The sequence below is a fragment of the Delphinapterus leucas genome, chromosome 4, assembly GCF_059928025.1.
Source record: "Delphinapterus leucas isolate spDelLeu-1000000601 "Yukka" chromosome 4, BTC_Dleu_Yukka2, whole genome shotgun sequence".
In the NCBI taxonomy this organism is placed as follows: Eukaryota; Metazoa; Chordata; class Mammalia; order Artiodactyla; family Monodontidae; genus Delphinapterus; species Delphinapterus leucas.
The window spans coordinates 24,263,946-24,284,057 of record NC_143132.1 but is presented as its reverse complement, the minus strand read 5'-3'; the positions used below and the strand labels follow the sequence as shown (position 1 = coordinate 24,284,057).

At 33.4% G+C, this 20,112-nt stretch overlaps 1 pseudogene; it reads right to left on the bottom strand.

The window, feature by feature from the left end:
- LOC111174916 (ubiquitin-conjugating enzyme E2 J2 pseudogene) overlaps window positions 1-19,059 on the bottom strand; it is a 57,518-nt pseudogene extending 38,459 nt beyond the window's left edge.
- Between the last annotated feature and the right edge of the window lie 1,053 nt (window positions 19,060-20,112).

The following is a 20,112-nucleotide window of genomic DNA, read 5'->3' as shown; positions in this document are numbered from 1 at the left end:
TTACACGTTTATATTCATACATTTTAGTTATTTCTGTACATACATAAAGTATGTGTGTGTATGTTTGTGAGATAATGGGTCGTTATATTTTATGTATGAGACATCAGTCTAATGGTAAATGTTCTGGTACAAGTCCTTTGCTGGCCAGTTTAACTTTCATATATTGGCATGAATATTCATAATATGTAGCAATTTTACAAATGTGCTTGAGTAGGCAGCAATAATTGCTTCAATATGTAGAGAGTTAAATTAACTGAAGAAAACAAAAGTGGCAGAACTAATTAAAAATCTGGAACAAGAATGAATGGGGATTTTTTTCCAGTGGCTTTTAAAATGTTTTGTAGCCAATTCATTTGTGGAAAAAAAAAAACATATTCTAATTAAGAGATTACTTTTGTTCAGGATGCATTGAATATTTGTTATATTTTTACTAATTATTTTGTCATTAACAAACATACAAAAATAATTAATTGAAACAAAGATCTCTCTGATATGCCTGGAAAAATTCTGCTTTTAGGGAAGAATAATTAATAAGCATTTTTATTGTATACCTACCATGCATAAATAAATATAGTAAATGATGTGTGGGATTAACAACTAGCTAAAATACAATACTTGACCTAAGGAATAATACAATTTATTAGGAAAGATCTGATGCATACAAAAATAAATTTCAATCTGTTACAAGTATCAAGTTAGATTTATGAAAGTGATGAGGTTGGATAATATAAGGGGAAGATTTAGGAGGAAGCATATTTTATGGAGAGAACATATGAACATGGCATTGTGGTACAAATGCAGTGTGTTCACAGAAATCACATTCTTACTCTTCCTTGGTACCCAGGAAGAGTACAGCACACTTCAGCCTCCTTGGCAGTTGAGTGTATCCATATTACTGAGTTTTAGCCTGGGGAACATATCCAGGCCCTTGCATAAAACTGTCCTTCTACTTTCCTTCAAGTTCTTGCTGGAAGCGAAAGTTTCAAAGCTGTAGAGACTGTGGAACTGTGTAATGGAAAGACCCTGATTACATGATGCTTCTGCTTGGAAAACACCATTTAGTGAATATCCATGATGGACAGTTATATGAGTGAGACATAATCTGTGTGTGTGTTAAACCTTTGATATTTGAGATATAATCTGTTGTAGCATCAGATGTTGTTCAACTCTAGTAAAGGGAGCATATTCAATTTTACTCCAATTTTCACACATCATAGGTAAGATGGAGGAGTATAGGAAAAGTAAAAGTAGGAAAGTGGGAAAGCAGGTTGAAAGCTGATTATGAAGAGAACCAAATTCAGGAAAAGATAATTTTTGAATTTATTTTGCAGAGGACAAGATAAGGTGAGATGAGGTAGGATAAGATGAGATAAACAGTACTGGTGTAAGCAAGATTACTCTGGCAACAAAATAAATGATAGAAGATGAAGGAAGAGGAGATCACCAAGCAGATCACTCTTAGAAGAACGAACCTAGTTTAATTCCACAAAATGGAAGGATAGGTATAACGTAATTTTAAGGGTAAAATTAACAGGCTTTTATAAAGGAACTTCATAAGTTAGACAAAAAGAAAATCAGTCTGGCAAAGACTCAAGGCAGAACTTGAGAAAAAGGTAGAGAAGCTTGATGTAATAAATCACATTCAAGGTTGAAATCTAGTTTTGCTAAGGAATGGCCTAATGAAGACATTGACCTTTGATTTTCCCAGGCTTATTGTAGACTCTCAGAAATATTTTCATCGTGACAAAATTATGTCCATTGAATAGTCCAATGTCAATCTTGCTTCAGTGTTTTGTATAAAATAACTACTGATAAATATTTGCCAATGAAAGCTATCTTGTTTGCCTTTAAAAAAAAAAAAAAAAGAGATGTGTTAGGGTCATTTGGGGCCAGTTACTTGTGTATGATGAATTGGTAACATGTGGCCAGAATCTCAAGTGTAGGGTGACTAAGAGAGTGACCCTGGCTAGAATACCATGCATGGGACATCTTTATTTTGAAAAATGGGCTTTTTCTGATGGGAACAATTGAATCTGGATAGCATGGAACGTTTGAATTCTGATTATCTAAAGTCTGGTTTGAGTCAAAATCTTTGAATATTCATATAACAGCATTAAAAATATATTGTGTCTTTTGACAGTTCCCTATCAATCTCATCATCATGTGGTAGGAAATCTGCATAGAGAAAAGAATAAACAGAAAATTAGGACAATGAAGATGTTCGTAAGAAACAATGGAAAATCTATTATTAGTTCTGTTTTCTAGTTTAATTGAAGATACTAGGACAGACAAGTTTTGTCTTCTAATTGGAATATATAATTCATTGACATACATTGTTATCTTTCTTATATTTGGATTTATGTCTACTGTCTTCCATTTTATTTTCCATTTGTCTTGACTTTTTGCCTTCTTTCTCCCCTATATTAACTTCTTTGGGATTAATCAAGATTTTTAAAACTCTATTTTCCCTTCTACTAGTACTAATGTACACTCTTTACTCTTTGAGTGTTACCCTAGCAATGTGAATTCTTGACATATTAGATCCTCATTTAAATGAGGAATTTTACCACTTTTCAGATAATATTATTACCTTAAAACATTTTACCCCCTCAACATTTATGTGATTGTTTTAATTAATTCTGTATCTATATATATTTAAACTGTATACAACATTAACTTGGTTTTAAGTGAATATTAATTGTGTAGTTACATTCCTGTTGCTCTTCATTTATTTCTACATTACTGTGTTTCCCTCTGGGACCATATTTCTTCTGCCTGAAGCACCACTTTATTATATTTTTAAAACAGGTCTGCTAGAGCATTGCTCAACATTATACTCTTCTATACTACAAGATTTATGAAGGGGCAGGGTTCTTTCTTCTTTTGGGGAAAGACCAACATTTAACAGATTACAGGTGAATATTGAAAATTAAACAGGAAACATAATTGCTAGTACCTTACTTTTTTTTCTTCAATATTCTTTGTTCTCCTCAAACAACCAAGAGCTCCTCTTTTATACCACTCTTGGTTGATAAACTTGTTTTTAATTTACTGATGAAAAGTTAAGCAACAAGAGGAGAAATAGTAGAAATAATTTAATTGTAACTATGCATTTACTAGCATTTACCCATAAAGGTAAAAATTTAACATAAAGGTGTTACACTTTGACCTTGGTTGTTCTTAGAGAATTCTTTGGCCTTCTTTGGATTGCTGTCATATAGAGAGGTGACTAAGTTTTGACATAGTGTGGGTCTTGATTTTGGTCTGCTATAGAGAGGGACCTATTCCAAAGTCATGTAGGTCTTAGCAATGGCTTGAAGGCCAGATGAGTGACTGTAGTAGATGATGGCTGTGTAGAGTATATGAAGCTAACATTCTTGACATCGTTTTGTTCTTGGAAGCAAGCTATTTGCAGAGAAAATACATTCTGCTGATCTTTCAGGAAAATTCTTCCTCTGAAGGGTTGGAAATTGAAGAGTATAGAGAGGTTGAATTCCATCCAGGTCCAGTGTTGTATTTCCTGGGGAAAAAAGTCTTTCTTTTATAATAAACTACAAAGACAAATTAGATAATTATCAGTAATAAAGGTAATACCTTAGACTATTTTTGCAAGGCTGCAAAGGAATGGAGAGTCAGCCAATGTTTGCCTTATTTCCCAGTTAATTTAGAACCTGACCAGTTACAGTTACCAAAATATATGTTGTGTGTTGGTGGATACATAGAGTGAAAGGAGAATAAGGGATGAGATTCATTTTATTTGAAGTGTTAAGATAGGGGAAAAATATTCAGAGGAAATTATGTCTTATTGCTATTTTATAAAATAAATAGGAGTTTTTAAGGAGGAAAAGGATAAATGCAGAGGAATTATGGCCAAAGAAATAAAAATATGAAACAGACCTAGATGAAATTTGGTGTTATGTGTATCTCAAGGCAGCTATGCCTTCTCTCTGCAAGAAAGTCCATTTTCTACCCCCATTCTCAAATCAGAAAGTGTATACTTTTTCAAAAAAATATATTTAATGATTTTATTTCTGAAAGGTTTTTTATTTTTATTTTTTTTTAATGATAAGAAATCTCTTGTCCTCTTTTATATATACCTGAAGCACTTTCTTTTCTCATTTCTAACAGGACCTTTCTCCAAATGTCGGTTTACATTTGTCTTGTGTCTTGAACTTCATTCTCTGTATGGTCACTTTAGTCATTTAAATTATGCAGGAGTATCACTTTTCACAATACATGTGTACAAACAGATAAGCTACCCTCTCCTTAGTCTGGCAACTTGTCTACCTCCCTGCTTACCCTCACACTCACACTTCTAGAAAGACTACTTTATACTTGCCGCCTCTAATTTCTCAGATACAGAAACTGGTCAATGCATTGTTTTTTTTTTATCTTTTTGTTCTATTAAGTTGCTCTGCAAATATATCCAAGATCATACCAGTAGCAAAATAAAAATGGAGATTTTCCTGTCCTTATATAATTGTACTCTTCTAGAATTAAACACTATTAGCCATTTGTAGAACTTTATTTAACATGTCTATTTCCTTTCCAGGTATCCTGCCCTTCTCCCTTCACTTGCTATGTTTTATATATTTTTTAATAATAGTGTTCTCTTTTACAGTTTTTCAAATGCTGTAATTTTCAATATCCTATCATTAGTCAATTTATATCCCCAATACCCATTCTACTTCACTCTTATAATGGTAACTACAACATAAGCCTTGTGAATCAAAATCAATTTTAAGGGCTTTTATCTTTTGTGAATTTTGTGTCCATGAAATTAATTCAAATTCATATGGGTATTTATGCTTGGATTTGTTGTATACATATCCAAAATTAAACTTTTTGTCTACCTGGTTTGCCTTGCTTTTCCTACTTCTATATCTGTAAATGGCACAAATTTCTTACATGTTGTGACAACTTCATTCAAATAGTTTCTGTATGCAAGAGGGAAGAGATATGGGGACATATGTATATGTATAACTGATTCACTTTGTTATAAAGCAGAAACTAACACACCATTGTAAAGCAATTATACTCCAATAAAGATGTTAAAAAAATAGTTTCTATATATAAAATATATAGACATATATAGTATTATAATGTGTATATATATATAATGTGTATATATTATATAACAATTTTATATATATGCATATATATGTAATATGTATATAACACACACACATATATCAGTAACACTTTGGGTCCATTCCTATGTCTATATTTATTATGGAGAGATCAAGTACTATCAGAATGTACTGGTTCATTTTCACTCTATTCTCTCTTACCTTCCACAAACTCCATTCAGTACACACATGTTACTGTCAAATAGAAATTCTTGATATTGTTAGGGACAAGGAAATAGGAAAAGAATAATCACATTGCATTAAAATATTCCCTGGTAATAGTGTTGTAATAAAGTTTATCTGTTGTTAGATATAGAAAGGTAATGCAGAATAAAAGCAAAATTCTTGTATTAACAGTCACATTGTCTTATATTGTGTAATAGTTTTAATTGATGCTCTTGAGACTGAAAAACAAATACTTCCTTTTAACTGTAACTAAAATAATTTAGTTGTGTTTGCAAATGAATTTTCCTTTTCTCTTATAATTTGAAATAGTCCATTAGAATAAGAACTTCCAACTGAGGAAAGGAATGTACACATTGTCCATTGAAATACAGTTGTACATTCAGCCATCTCTAGACATAAAATGCTGGGAAATGAAGATCTAAGAACCTCATAGACATAAGACCTATCACCTTCCAGAATGCTCTAAAATTTAGTCAATCATTATGTTTATTATTATTTTATGTTCTCTTACAGTAATGTAAGCTCTGTGACTTTGAGAATTTCTGTTTTGTTCTCTGATGTAAAACTACTGTTTTACAGAACAGTGGTGGATACGTAGTGTATGTGTAACTTTTTCGAAAATTATTCAGTTATTGCAAACTGTACTTTTTAAATAGTTTGTTGATAAAAAAAGAGGATAATTTACAAAGTAGACATAAATTTTTCTTAAATATATCTCAGGATTTTTCATTTACAGTTATTTAATGTTAAGACTCATTCTGTCTTATTTTAAATTTTCCATTTTATTATCTAAACAGAAATTTACAAATGTTAAATCAACCATTCGTGTATTGGTCCTCACTTCTTTTTTTTTTTTTTTTTTTTTGCGGTACTTGGGCCTCTCACTGTTGTGGCCTCTCCCGTTGCGGAGCACAGGCTCCAGACGTGCAGGCTCAGCGGCCATGGCTCACAGGCCTAGCTGCTCTGCGGCATGTGGGATCTTACCTGACCGGGGCACGAACCCGTATCCCCTGTATCAGCAGGAGGACTCTCAACCAGTGCGCCACCAGGGAAACCCTACCACATGTCTTTTGAATGTATTTTCTTGTAGTATATGGTTTGTCTTCTCATTCTCTTTGTCTTTCACAGAGCAAAACACTTTCATTTTAACAAAGTCCAACCTATCAATTCTTTCATTCATGGATAATGCCTTTGAGGTTGTAACTAAAAAAGTTATCATCATGCTCAAGATTGTTTGTATTTTCTTCTGTGTGTTATTTTCTAAGAGTTGTATAGTTTTGTGTTATACAGTTAGGTCTGTGATCCATTTTGAGTTAATTTTTGAGGAGAATGTAAAGTCTGTGTTTAGACTCTGTTTATATTGACCATTTCTTTATTGAGAAGAAATATATAAATTAATAGATTTTAAATAGACTTTAAGACAATAACTGCTTAATTTAGGGGGAACATTTTTAGTCAGATAAAGTCCTGGCATGTAGGGTGGCTGTACTAGAAAAATAAATAAAACTTCTTTGTTTAACTGTTTTGCTACATGTTATATTTATACAGAATGATCTACAATATTGAAAATGAGCATTTGGGACAGATGTTTAATAAACCAACACACTGTCAAAGTAAAAATTATAATGTTAGTTGATTAAATTCTAATCTTTTAAAGTGACATTTATATAAGTGACTAAATAAAAAGATAGTATTTTCATGTGATTTTAAGGCCTAGCAATTGTTTCACTTTGTTAGGGCTGCCATGACAAAGTAGCACACAATGGGTGACGTAGCCAAAATTTATGTTCTCACTATTTTGGAGGCTAGAAATCTCAGATTAAGGTGTTGGCAGGATTGTTTCCTTCTGAGGACTGTGATAAAAATTTTGTTCCATGCCTCTCTCTTAGCTTCTGGTGGTTTTCTGACAGTCTTTGGTATTCCTTGGCTTCTGCTACATCAGACCGGTCTCTGCCTTCATCTCCACATGGCATTGTGTGAAGCCTAATGTCCCCTTTTTATAAACACACCATGTATACTGGATTAAAGTCCCATCCTAATCCTGTATGACCTCATCTTTGCTTAGCTAACCATATCTGCAGCAACCCAATTCCTAAATAAGTTCCCATCCTGGGGTACAGGACTTCAACATCTGAATTTTTGAAGGACATAATTCAACTCATTGAGAACGATAAGGACAACTTTGCCCCAGATACTCTCCTTACAAATCCTTGTGTAAAGTTGTGGTTAGAATATGAAATGGGGCTAAAACATATCTTTTGAACATGATAAACTGAAAAGGTCTGCAGTTCATCACATTAATTCTTTAAGGAGAAAATAAAGATGTTAAGGCATTAAAGAGCAAAAAATACAATATACTTGGTTTCATTCAATTGAATATATTTCTTTTAAAATTAATAGTGTATTTAAAATATATTGTGTCAGTGTACCACCTGAAAACCGAACAGTGCTGAAGAGTTTGTATTTCTTGCTGATAGTAGCCAATGATAATAAGTATTAAAAAAGCAATATAGGGGAAATGGTGCTTTGTGCTAGAAGTGAAAAAGGAATAATGCAGAGGACTTCTGTAGACAGAGTTGAATTAAGAATGTCTCCCAGGAAAGTAGTTTCAACCTCAAAGTGAAGGAGGAAACTAGCAATTGAATGAAAATGACATTTTATCACAGATATCTACTGCTAAATGATGGCTCAGTTTTTATAGAGAAAGAGTACAAATCATCAAAACAGTTATCAAAAGTGGCTGCTGGAATAGAACTTAATAAAAGTAGAGTGAAAGAGGAATTTGGAAAGAGGAACTTAATGTCTTAAAATTCTACAAAGTTAATGTAATGACTATTAAGTAAGATATTATTATCACATTTAAATTCAACATTAAGAAATTTGATTTTCCAGTTAAATTTAGTAATCTGCAGTTACGTACCTTGTCTAAGTTTTCTTGAATTCACTACTTGCAAGTCTATCTAAAACCATTTCTGAAAACAGAGTTAAACTTTTCAAAAAGTTGTTTTTATTTTAGAGTAATATTTCAATATGTAAAAACATTTTATGTAAATGTTTTATTGTTTATTTTATTTTTATTTGCAATTTCTAGGTAAATTATTTGCTCTATATTCTCTCTCCATATCAAATATATTCAAACACAAGACAGTATTTCCATAAAAATGCTGGTGAAAAATGTGTCTATTTTTATAGTCTATTCATTCAGCATTGTTGCTTATTCATATTCATTTATATGTTACTTTCCTGCATTTTCTGTAGTGGTTATCATGTCTCAAACCAACAGCTTCCAAAATTAATATTGAGTCCAATTCTTTTTTGTGGACTTAGGTGGAATTGATTGTCATCCCCTTCAATAGTCAGGGTTTTTTTCCTGAATAAAATGCACATAAGCAAAATATCTAATACCTGTGCATATAGGGCTAAATAAAGAATAGACGCTTAAGAAGTTTATAAGATAACTGAGTGTGGCATGGAATGAGTTAAGAATTTTAAGAATTAAGAAATAAGAGAGCAAATAAAAGGATGAATGTAGGAATCAGTGAATAACGTATACAAGGCCACCTAACCACAAATTATGAATATTTTCATGTGGACTTACCAATTTTTATCGACTGGAATCATTACAGTGTATACTAATGAGGTGATTTTTAATGTGTGTATTGTTTAATTACTCAGACTATTACTCTTGAAGAAGTTAACATAAAGGATAATATCAGGAGAGCAAGACCATTTTCAAATATGAAAACTCAGAGATCATTGTGATCTATCCCTCAGTCAAAATATGAAAAAATTATACAGGAATGAGTTTATTTTATTTTAAAGATAAAAAAGATTTATATTTAATTAGCTTTTTGAATCACACCTAAGCAAATGTTTGATTCTTGCCTAAGATCAAGTCTCCAGTTTTTTAGAGTAAATTCTTCCTAATACTTTCCGTTTTGTAAACTTTTCAATGAGTAGACACACATTATAAAATGTGTTGTAATTCAAATTCTTTATAGCTTGATAGATCCATCCTTTCTAAACTACTTCAAAGGTGAATTATTAGAGATTTACATATTTCAATGGTATCTGATGCATATTTCAGTAAAAATTATATGGCCTTTTTATTTTGTCTGATATAACTGTTTGGGTTTTTTTTTTGTATATTGTGATGACTTCTAGTTTAATTCTTGAGCAAATGCCTTTTATTTCCTGGTTGTTTTTATTTCTTATTTCTGCTTTACTTGTTTATTTTTCAAATTTTATCTTGATAATTTACCTGAAACAAATCACACTTGAATAACATATTATTTAATTGGTAAATGAAGTTTCCTAATTGCTTTATGCAAAAAAAATTTTTACAAACAAACAAATTTCATAGTTTTCATTAAGAAATAGCCACTTTTCTTTTTTGGTTCATTTTTACAGTATTACTTATAGTTAATGGTTTTATGATGTGTGGATTACAGAACCTTCTTAATTCCTTAAATATTGCCCTTCCTAGTATTTATTTATTTATTTGTTTGTTTATTTATTTATTTCCCTGAAAAGAAATCAACCCAATGTTGGAGAGATAGCTCTATGGGGGAAAAAAAGGGAAACCCTAAGTTTTATCACGTGACAATTTTTAATGTTTTTTTTTTTTTTAATCTGGGAAATAACATTCATTTGGAAAACATTAGTGAGTAAAAGAAGAAATAGAAGCAGAAAAACACCAGAATGCAGAATTTTATTATCTAATGTTAGAATAATTAAGGACATGTGTAACGATGTTGTTAATGATATTGAAGATTTTTTAATATTTTGAATCCTACTGTAAAGACTTTTTCCATTATATACTATTTGTTTTATTAAATCATGATGACATTATTGATTTCATTTTAATTCTTCTTATTATTCACAATAGATAAATTATACCCTTGAGTGGTCAAAATGATGTTGTAATATTAAATCATTTAGAAATAATTTAAACTCACCAAATTTTATATATGTAACCAATATTAAGTATTAAGTTCCATAGGCAAAGTTAGATTTTTACTTGCACAAAATGTAGAATGTTAGTGAATTAGAAAATTATCTTATTATGAAAAATATAATGATGGTTTCAAGAAAAGAAGTATATTAATGGCAATTCAAGCATTTTATTTTTTACAATTTTTATAAGTAATGACTCTAAGGCTCTCTTTCAAGTATGAGTATATTTATAATAGACTATTTGTATGAAAATTATTTTCCCTATTCTGATATTTCCTGAATGATATTTCAATGGCTTGGCTGAGTCAAATATAAAACTCAAAAATATTTATCTAGATCTCTTCCTACTTATGTTTATGTTGCCTTAGGCTAGAATTTGTCAGTGTTGTTGTGAGTCAGAGACAACTAAGTGAACTCCAATAAAGGTGTTCCCCTTTATATGGTAAGAAAACTCTTTAGCTGTAAATATAACCACCAACGATTAGAAATACATAGTATTCAGTCTGTCTTCATGCGATCTCGCCTGTGAGTAAGTTCTAGCAAATTAGAAGTGATAGAAAGTGTCACAAGGAAATTTCTAAGAACACTCCATGAAAGACAGTTCAAATGAAGACTTTATTTTCTTTTCTTCCTATTGCCTGGAGCTGTGGACAGCATCTTTAATGAGGGATGAATTGTTGAGCACAAAGGAACCTCAGTCTCTAAAGGCTTCTGGACTTAGACATGTTATCACCACTAGGCTGTCTAGGTCTTGCATATTATGAGGGAAAAATAACTCTGTCTTGTTGAAGTCACATATTTTAGATATATGCAACTGAGGAAAAAACCTAACTTTAGCTGCTACACACTTGGAGTACACAATCTTTGTTATAGTTTACTATAATATATCTAACAAATATAATAGTAATTTCTGTTTCTAATTTATAAAAAAATGTTAACAATTAGAATCTTAGATGAAACGATCATGGCAGATACTGGATAGTGGATACGGGGTATTTCTATTAATGGTGCTTCTCTGTAGATAGCCTCAGGGTACTTCACCATTCCTGCTTATACTTTTATAAACCATCTCTTCATTAAGGTATTTTAAATTACTCCTTCTGAGTACACTGCCTGTTTCTTATCAGATACTTGTCTAGCGCACATGGATAACCTCTATGCCAGGAGTAAATGGAACACTGATAGTGGCAGCATTGATACAAAAAACATCACTACTATCGGCATGGAATGGAGTGTAGGTGGAGGCAAGGAGTTAAAAGAAGCAGTAGTTGTGGCAGTTATAAACATTCTACATGGTCTAGCTTATTTTAACTTTCCTAAAGGGAGTGGAAGAGAATCAGTATAAAGGTCTTGAATACAAAATTTAGAACACACCTGAAAAATCAGAAAACTTGTTAATTGCAACTATGAACCAAACCAAGAGACTTATTTTCAGGGATGCAGAATTGATAGTCCATTAAACTCACATTTGAATATAAATAAATAGGAGAAAGAGTAGAATACTGAGATACTGGATAAAAACATTTGGGCAGACACAGATGAAGGTGATAATTTTGATCTCCAAAATAACTCAGTGTTTCTTGTCTTAGAAATAGTTTACCCTTCTCTGTCTGAGGAAATTGACTTTTTCTTCATAAAATCCTTCCAGTGACTTCACAAGAGAGAGTTTCTTCATGAGGAGTTGCTTAGTCTACTCAATATTCAAAACTATAACTATTCATTCTGCCGTCGGCCTTCAAGACCTTTAAGAATTGGAACCCCAGCATAGCCCAAATGGAAAAGTACAAGAAGTAGTCTGGGACAAAGTAGACTACACACTAAAAGAATAACATGGCCTTTCCAATTTGTACCAGCAGGAGTTACGGGAACATATATGGGGGTGGGCTAAGAGATGTTTGACCAAAGAGGACAAAATATGAGACTAGGCAGGCTAAATGTATTGATGTGGATACACCAAATCAGTATTAGGGATGGGTTTAAGCAGCAGGTAATTGTGTGAACTAAGTTAGTTAATTACATCCTGAACTCCAATATGACCTTTAGTCAATGAGAAAGATACTATATAATATTTCTGGAGTATTGAAGAAGAAATCCAAAGACTCAGGGAGAATAGAAATTTTATAGTGGTTATTTATGAGTAATCTGTGGACATCTGTGTGCCCTTTTCCGTAGGTGCTCTAATTTTTACACTGTGGGTCCATGTACAAACTGACCATGGTGGTAAAGACAGAGGCAGTTCATTAGCACTAAAACATGGATTTCTCCTCGCCATAAATGATCTGTTTACCGTCACTAATAAGTGCCTGAACTACTAACATGCAGCCACGTTAGAGGATCTTTCCTCAGGGGTAATAGCCAGCCACCTGCAAGAAAGCTGAATATATTGGACTGTTTTATCATGAAGGGAGTACAGGTTTGTTCTCATGGGTTTAGATATATTCTGAATATTAAATCCCCTTCCTGTCTGCAGTGCTTCGGCCATCATCATCATTCATGATCTTACAAAGAGCTTTATACATCAACATGTAATCCCATAGAATATCTCTGCTTAGTTATGGGAAAGTGAGTACAACAATGAGGTCAACATGTACCGGATTCATTAGTTTGAATACACAGTTAGAAGAAGCAGGTTTAATAGAATAATGGAATACACTAAAGACTTAGTAATAGGACCCATGCCTAATAGGTTAGATGTGATAACATCTACTCCTTAGCGAAACAACATGGGTCCAAGAACCAGGCAGAAGACAGAGATGTGGTCCCTTTCACTGTTACAACTAATTATCTACTTAAGATATTTTTCTTCCAAATCCTGAATCAAATTGATTGGAGTATTTGGATGTTTTTGTGCTCAATGAACAACTATTTCCCTTAGGAAAAGTTTCATATCTCCAGTGGTTTAGAAACTGATGCTGACTCCTCACTCACTCACTAACATTTTTGAAATCTCATACCACTGAACCAACAGGCAGAAAAAGGGGTCATTGTACTTACTAGCCAAGGTGAATAATTCTGATTACCAAGCATGAACTGGGATGCTGCTTGTTGAGAAAGGTCATCAAAAAGACACGACCTTCAGTTTGACCTGCAAGCTGGACCAGAGCATTTGGAGGCTGTTCATACCACCATCCCCACGCCCCACCTTTTAGTGTGTGCTCTGCTTGTCTTCCCCAAGCTGGAAGCTACCCAAGGACACAGCTTTGAAATAATGGTAATATGGTGTTGAGACCATCTGGACTGTGTACGTGATTGAACCCAATTAAAGCGTCTGTATAAACTTTTAAGATTTGGTAGGCAGGTGCAAAAGTTACTGGTCTTGCAGCTGCCCAAGACAAGCCTTGAAAGTTCCTTTGCTTCTTAAAGCTGCCACCTACCAATCTAGAGTGGGCTGCCTCTTTCTTAGGTCTCTCCCTGCCTTTCATGTACAGGGCAGGTTTCAGATTACACAAGGGAAGCTCCTGAGGAGGTTACAAAATGGGAGCAAAGAGGACAAGTAGAAATCCACTAGAATTCTTAATATTCCTTTGCTCAGTAGACTTGGCCAATGGAAAATTACTTCTATTAAGGCAGTAATGAATTAGACCTAGATAATTCAGAAAAACATGATTTTCGGTCACCCTTGCCGCAAGAAATAACCCATTTTATCAGGTTTCCAGCAAAGAATTAAAAAAATGGAATAGATGGTTAAAAAAAATAAAACTATAGTTATCAAATTAAGTCAGGTTAAGCTACAGATGTGTAGTTATGAGGAGTGGAAGAGTTAAAAATGCCAGCTATATTTTGAGTTAATTGTCTTTGTTCTTCCTTTTCCCAAAGATTTAGAAGTCTTTGGAAACATGACAAAATTGTGTCAGCTTCACAAGGATAAGTAAGCTATGGTGCTTTATGCATCCTATTTTGAATATAGACACATATACAATATATATAATATATATTTCTATATACAGATGATATATAGCACAAATGTATGTGTATATATATATATATATATTCCATATATATTTATATAATATTTTAGTTCAATGTTTAACCTAAACTCTAAAATACAACAATAAAATGAGGGCTCTGGCTACCTAATTTTCTTTCTTCACTAAAAAATGTTTTATATAATTCACTTTAGGAAAAAGTATAATACTAAGAGAGATTTTAACCACAAGAATAAAACAATATATATACACTATTATATTTTACTGAAATTAAAATAAAACTCTTAAGTTCAAATGAATAATGTTTTCATCTAAATGCCAACTCTGAATTTTTTATATTTATTTCTGTAGTATTATGTTAAGAAAACTTTTAAAATTACAACTAGGCTTATCATCAAAATATGAAAATTAGTATTAGTCATTGGTGATGGATAAAGCAAAGGCATTTACATTTTTACAGGTATTTTTGATTCCTGTCTTTAAGTTTATTTAAATATTCATAGTTACGTGATTTTTTTTTACCCAAAACTGAATCTAAGTATAAATATCCTAATGTACAAACAGATCTGAGTATAGTTTCTGTTGTCCCAAATAGTGGGAACAACAGAAATGGCTTAAACAACTTTCAAATAAAACATGTTAAAGATACAATAGGGGGTTGAAAGGTAAAAAAGTTTAAAAATTAAAAAAAATAGACAACAAAATCTCATCAATGAGTCCAGAAATTGTATTTGAAACCTAAGCATATTTCCCATAATCTAAGAACCACAGGGAAGTTTTCAGTGGGTATATATAGAGAGTACATGCACTGAGATGAAAAACATACTTTAGTAAATGAATGTATGTTAGTTTCCCAATATTTAAAAGCATTGTTTCTTTGTAGCCAAAAAGTGAATTCATTAAAAAATGATACAAGATAAAGGAGTGAAAAAATTTGAAGAACTCATGTGTGAAATTGTATGTTTTTTATTCCAGTGTTTCTTGCAACTAAAGCACAAAAATTATTTAAAAAGAAATGTCATATATTGTTTTACATGTTTGTTCATCTTTTTATTAAAAACAAATTCATTCATTTTAAACAGATTTATTCTTCAACCGAATATATAGAAATATGTAATTTATCCTGTGATTCTTTTGTAAGTGATTTTGGATATTACAGTAGATAGTAACTTTCCATTATTTTAAGTAATTCTTATTGAAATATAACATTAATACAGAAACTGAACAAAAATCATAAATATACAGGTGGATGGATTTTTATAAAATGAATTCTCTATATAACCAGCAGTTAGTTCATGAAATAACACATCATGAGCTCCCAGAAGCCACTCCCAGGCTCCCTCCCAATCACTAACAATTCTCCACCAAGATAATAATCTCTCTGATGTTTAACACCATAAATAGTTTGGTCTGTTTTTGTATGTTGTACAAATGGAATTTTACTATATATATTCTTTTGTGTCTGGCATCTTTTACTCAAACTTCTTTGTGAGATGCATCCAAACAATATTTATTTTATCTCCTTATTATGATATACTTTATATAAATCTACAAAAACATATATATACATATATAAATATGCAAATATGTATACATATATAAATACATACAATCACACTTAATGGGCTTTTTAAAGTTTTTATCTATTTCAAGCAGTGCTGCTGCAGCACATGCTGGGGAATGGAATTGTCGAATAATTAGTTCTAGTAGGGGATGCCAAAGAGTTTTCCAAACCAGTTGGACTGACTTAAACTACCATTATCAGCATATAAGACTTCCAATCTGATGTCAATATTATCAGTCTTTTCCATTTCATCCATTTTAGTGGTGGTATACTGAAATTTAATTTTATTTTGCAGGTTTCTGCTGACTAAATAGTTGAGTACTTTTTCACATTTATTAGCTGACTCATAAGAATCTCTTCCAGTGTTTACATGTTTTACATGTTTTGATCTATTGGGTTGTCTGTTTTGCTTTGAATTGTGTCCTGCAGAAATTCATATGTTGAAGACCTAACTCCTAGTACCTCAGAATGTGTCCTTGTTTGGAAATACGATTCTTGCAGATGTAATTAGGTGAGATGAGGTCCTACTGGTTTAGGGTGGACCTTAATCTAATATGCCTGCTGTCCTTATAAAAAGGGGGACATTTAGACATACATACAAGGGAAAATTGCCATGTGAAGATGAAGATTGACAGCAAAGCATTAGAAGCTAGGAGAATGATATGGAACAGAATTCCCCCTCACAGCCCTTAGGAAGATGCAGCCCTACTGACACCTAGATCTAGGATTTCTAGCCTCCAGAACTGAGGTGACATTTTTCTGTTATTTAGACCATCAGTTTATGGTACTTTGTTTCAGCAGCCCTAGCAAATTAATACACTGTCTCATTGATTTGAAAGAGTACAATATATACTCTGGGTTTTAGTTGTCAGTAATATGAACTGTAAGTTAGTCTATAACTTGCCTATTCATTCTCTTAATATCTTTTGATGAATAAAAGTTGGTTAGATTAATGTACATCAAATTATCTTTTTTAGTCCATATAATGCATATTTCCTTACCTCAATATCATGAAGATCTTAGATATCAAGATATATATTCTTCTAGATAATATGTTATATCTTTAAGCCTACAATGCACCTAGAATAGATTTTTGTGAATGCAGTGAGTAATTAGGTATACATTATCCAGGTTATAAAAGTGATCTTATTTATTTTATATACTTCTCTAATTCAGAATACTTTTCATTACATTTTACTATATTGAAAATTTGGCATGTATGCATCTATTTCAGTGCCTTAAAATATTTTGAAAGCAATATTTTGCTAATGGTTAATGAACTTTTTTTTTTTGGCCACGCCGCAGGGCATGTGGGATTTTATTTCCCTGACCAGGGGTTGAACCCGTGCCCCCTGCATTGGAAGCACAGAGTCTTAACCACTGGACCACCAGGGAAGTCCCAAACTTTCTCTTAAGGATGAAGTATTTAAAAGGATCTGTGAAATAACTTACACTTGTTTGTTATAAAATAGTTACATACAGGTGCATTTGTTACTTTACTTTGGTAAAGTCATTCAGTTTGAGAAGCAACAAACATTATTAGGTGCCTTTAGTTTGCTAGGTACTTTAACCAATGTTTCTTTCATTTAATACTTAGAAATGTTTATATCTGATATTTTGATAGGTACCAAGTTTTATATTTTTTTAAAGATATTTTTGATGTGGACCATTGCACCCCCTGAATTGGAAGGTGAATTCCCAACCACTGGACCACCAGGGAAGCCCCAAGTTTTATATTTTTAAGTGACTAAACCTAATAAAATGAAACAGATTTACTAAAACAGGTCAAAAGATAAGACAGGAGATAAGGTATAAAACCAAAGCACGAGGACTGCTCATCATTTACACCTGATAATGTACACCCAAGTGCTAAGAATCTCACATCTCCTTCAAATTCAAACTTCACACTTTGTTTTTGTTGCTGTTGTTGCTTAAGGTTTTTAATAAGCTAACCCCAGGAGTGTGGTGGGTCTGCCTTGCACTGGATAGTGCGTGCCGCCAGCCTGTGTCAAGCTGGGACCCAGCATCGCCAACTACCTCTGCCACATCTGGGCTCCTCCTGCGCTGTCCCTTCTCAGCATGTAATTAACTTACTTGACAGCGTAGGCAAGGCTGCAAACTCAATAATAACACACAAGGTCACCAGGGCGCCTTCCAGGACCTTGGTGCAGATTGGCCTGCTTTAGCCCAGCAAGGTTAGGCCCACCCAACCACATGGAAGAGCTGAAGCACCTTCTGGCCATGGTGTGTGTCCCTCTCTGGAACCGTGTCTTGGAAGGGGAAAGTCTGGGGTCTGCTGCTGAGTTCGTCTTGTGCTATATGTTTTTAATTTCCTATATGACTTCAGCAGTAATTCAAAAAAGACGTTGTCTTTTAGTTAAACATTAAACTTTGTGCTGCTGGTTGTCTTTTGCTGAAGTCCTATGTTTCTGTACTGCCCAGGCAGGATGGTGGAGATGGACTAGGCTAGGTTGTCTGTGGGTAAATCCATGATGAAAAGACTCAGCTTTGTATTGCACTTGAACTTTCCATTGGGAGTTGTATAAATACTAGGAGGTTTAAAAGAAAATTCTCTGGAAAAAAATTAGTTGTCCATGATAATAACTACTTTCACAAGGAGTCATCTCAGGACTTTGGCGCATATACAGTAGTCCTTTGGTATCTGCCAAGGATTGGTTCCAAAACCCCACAGAATCAGAGGATGCTCAAGTTCCTTATTTAAAATGGGGTAGTGTTTGCATATAACCTATCAACACCCTCCCCTATGCTTCAAGTCATCCCTAGATTATTTATAATACCTAATAACGATATAAATACTTTGTAACTAGTTGTAAATACAATGTAAATACTATGTAAATAGTTGCCCCCATGGTGACAAATTCAAGTTCTGCTTTTTGGAATTCTCTGGAATATTTTCCCCAGTATTTTTCATTTGTAGTTGTTTGAATCTGCCGTGCATAACCTTATGGATGCAGCTGAACTGTAGTGCCATTCAAGAATATTGGAAAGGAGGAGCTCAGCACACATGTAAGGTACCAGTCTTTCTAAATTGGAAGATAGTCCTGTTTCAGTCTCTGGGTTGCTGTTTTTGGAGCTCTCTTATTGCTGTATTGCTCTCTTTGCTCATCTCACTCCATTGCCACTGTGCTCAGGCTGTCAGTGGTAGGGCTTGGAACAGGGCCCCAGCTGGAGAGCCACACAGTGCTGGGACCAAGTCCAAAGCACCACTGCAGTGCTGCCACCTCCAGATTCATAGTTTTGCAAATGGGTATCCAATGGACCCACTACACTACCAAAGCCAAATTCTTCCCCATTTCACTGTATATCAAATTTTTAATGTCAGATTTCTGGGCACTTTATTGGATTCTTCTTGTCTGTTTCTGAGCTAATTGTGTTACAGAACAAAATTTGGTTCTCATGCCTGCACACAATAAAGCCAGTCTACTGACACTGGGTTGTGCTGAAGGAAAGTGCAGCATTTATTACAGGGTGCCAATCAAGGAGTGGAGGCAGCTAATGCTTAAAAGACCAGAATTCCCTGATGGCTTTCAGGGAAAGGTTTTTAACCAGGGTGAGGGAGGGGGTTGTGGGGCGCATGATCAACTTGTGGACATTTTTCTGATTGGTTGGTGGTGAGGTAGTCAGGAACCAACATCATCAACCTTCTGGTTCCAACCAGTCTGGGGTCTTTGTGCTTGTGGTCAGAATACAGTTAACTTCTTCCACCTGGTGGGGGTTTCAGTATCTGTAAAACAGCTCAAAGGCTATTGCTCAGAATATTATCTATAGCCCTTGAGAAGGAACTAAAGGCCCTTGACTTTGTATAGTGGCTAAACTATTATTATTTTGTCTTGCTTGACTGTTTTCCTTTGCTTCTGCATTTTCTCACTTCTCCAATTAAATTTATTCTTTGGAACTTGAGGAATGCCTGGGGGCTAAAGTTTTTCTACAAATAAGAGGCAGGTGGAGGACATGGGTTGGGGGGTGGGATCTGTCCTGGGAGGGCCCCATAGGGTCCTGCTTGTTTACAATTGTATTCTGTCATATTTGTTATATATTTATAATTCATCTGTATATCTGAGAACAAAAGTTCCTCAGATTGTTTTAATGTTTTAATACTTTTGCAAGATTGTCTAAGCTCTTCTTGACTTTTATTTTTCATGTAATTTTGGAAACAGCTAACCAAGTTTTGCTAAGACACCTGTGGGGATTTTTATTGGGGTTGCTTTGAGTCAGTATATTAATTGGGAGAGAATTTACATGTCCACAGTATTGTTTTTTCCAAACCTTGAACCTGGAATATCTCTATTTTTGTTGTTCTTAGGGGAGGGCTAATGTTCCTCTTCTGCTA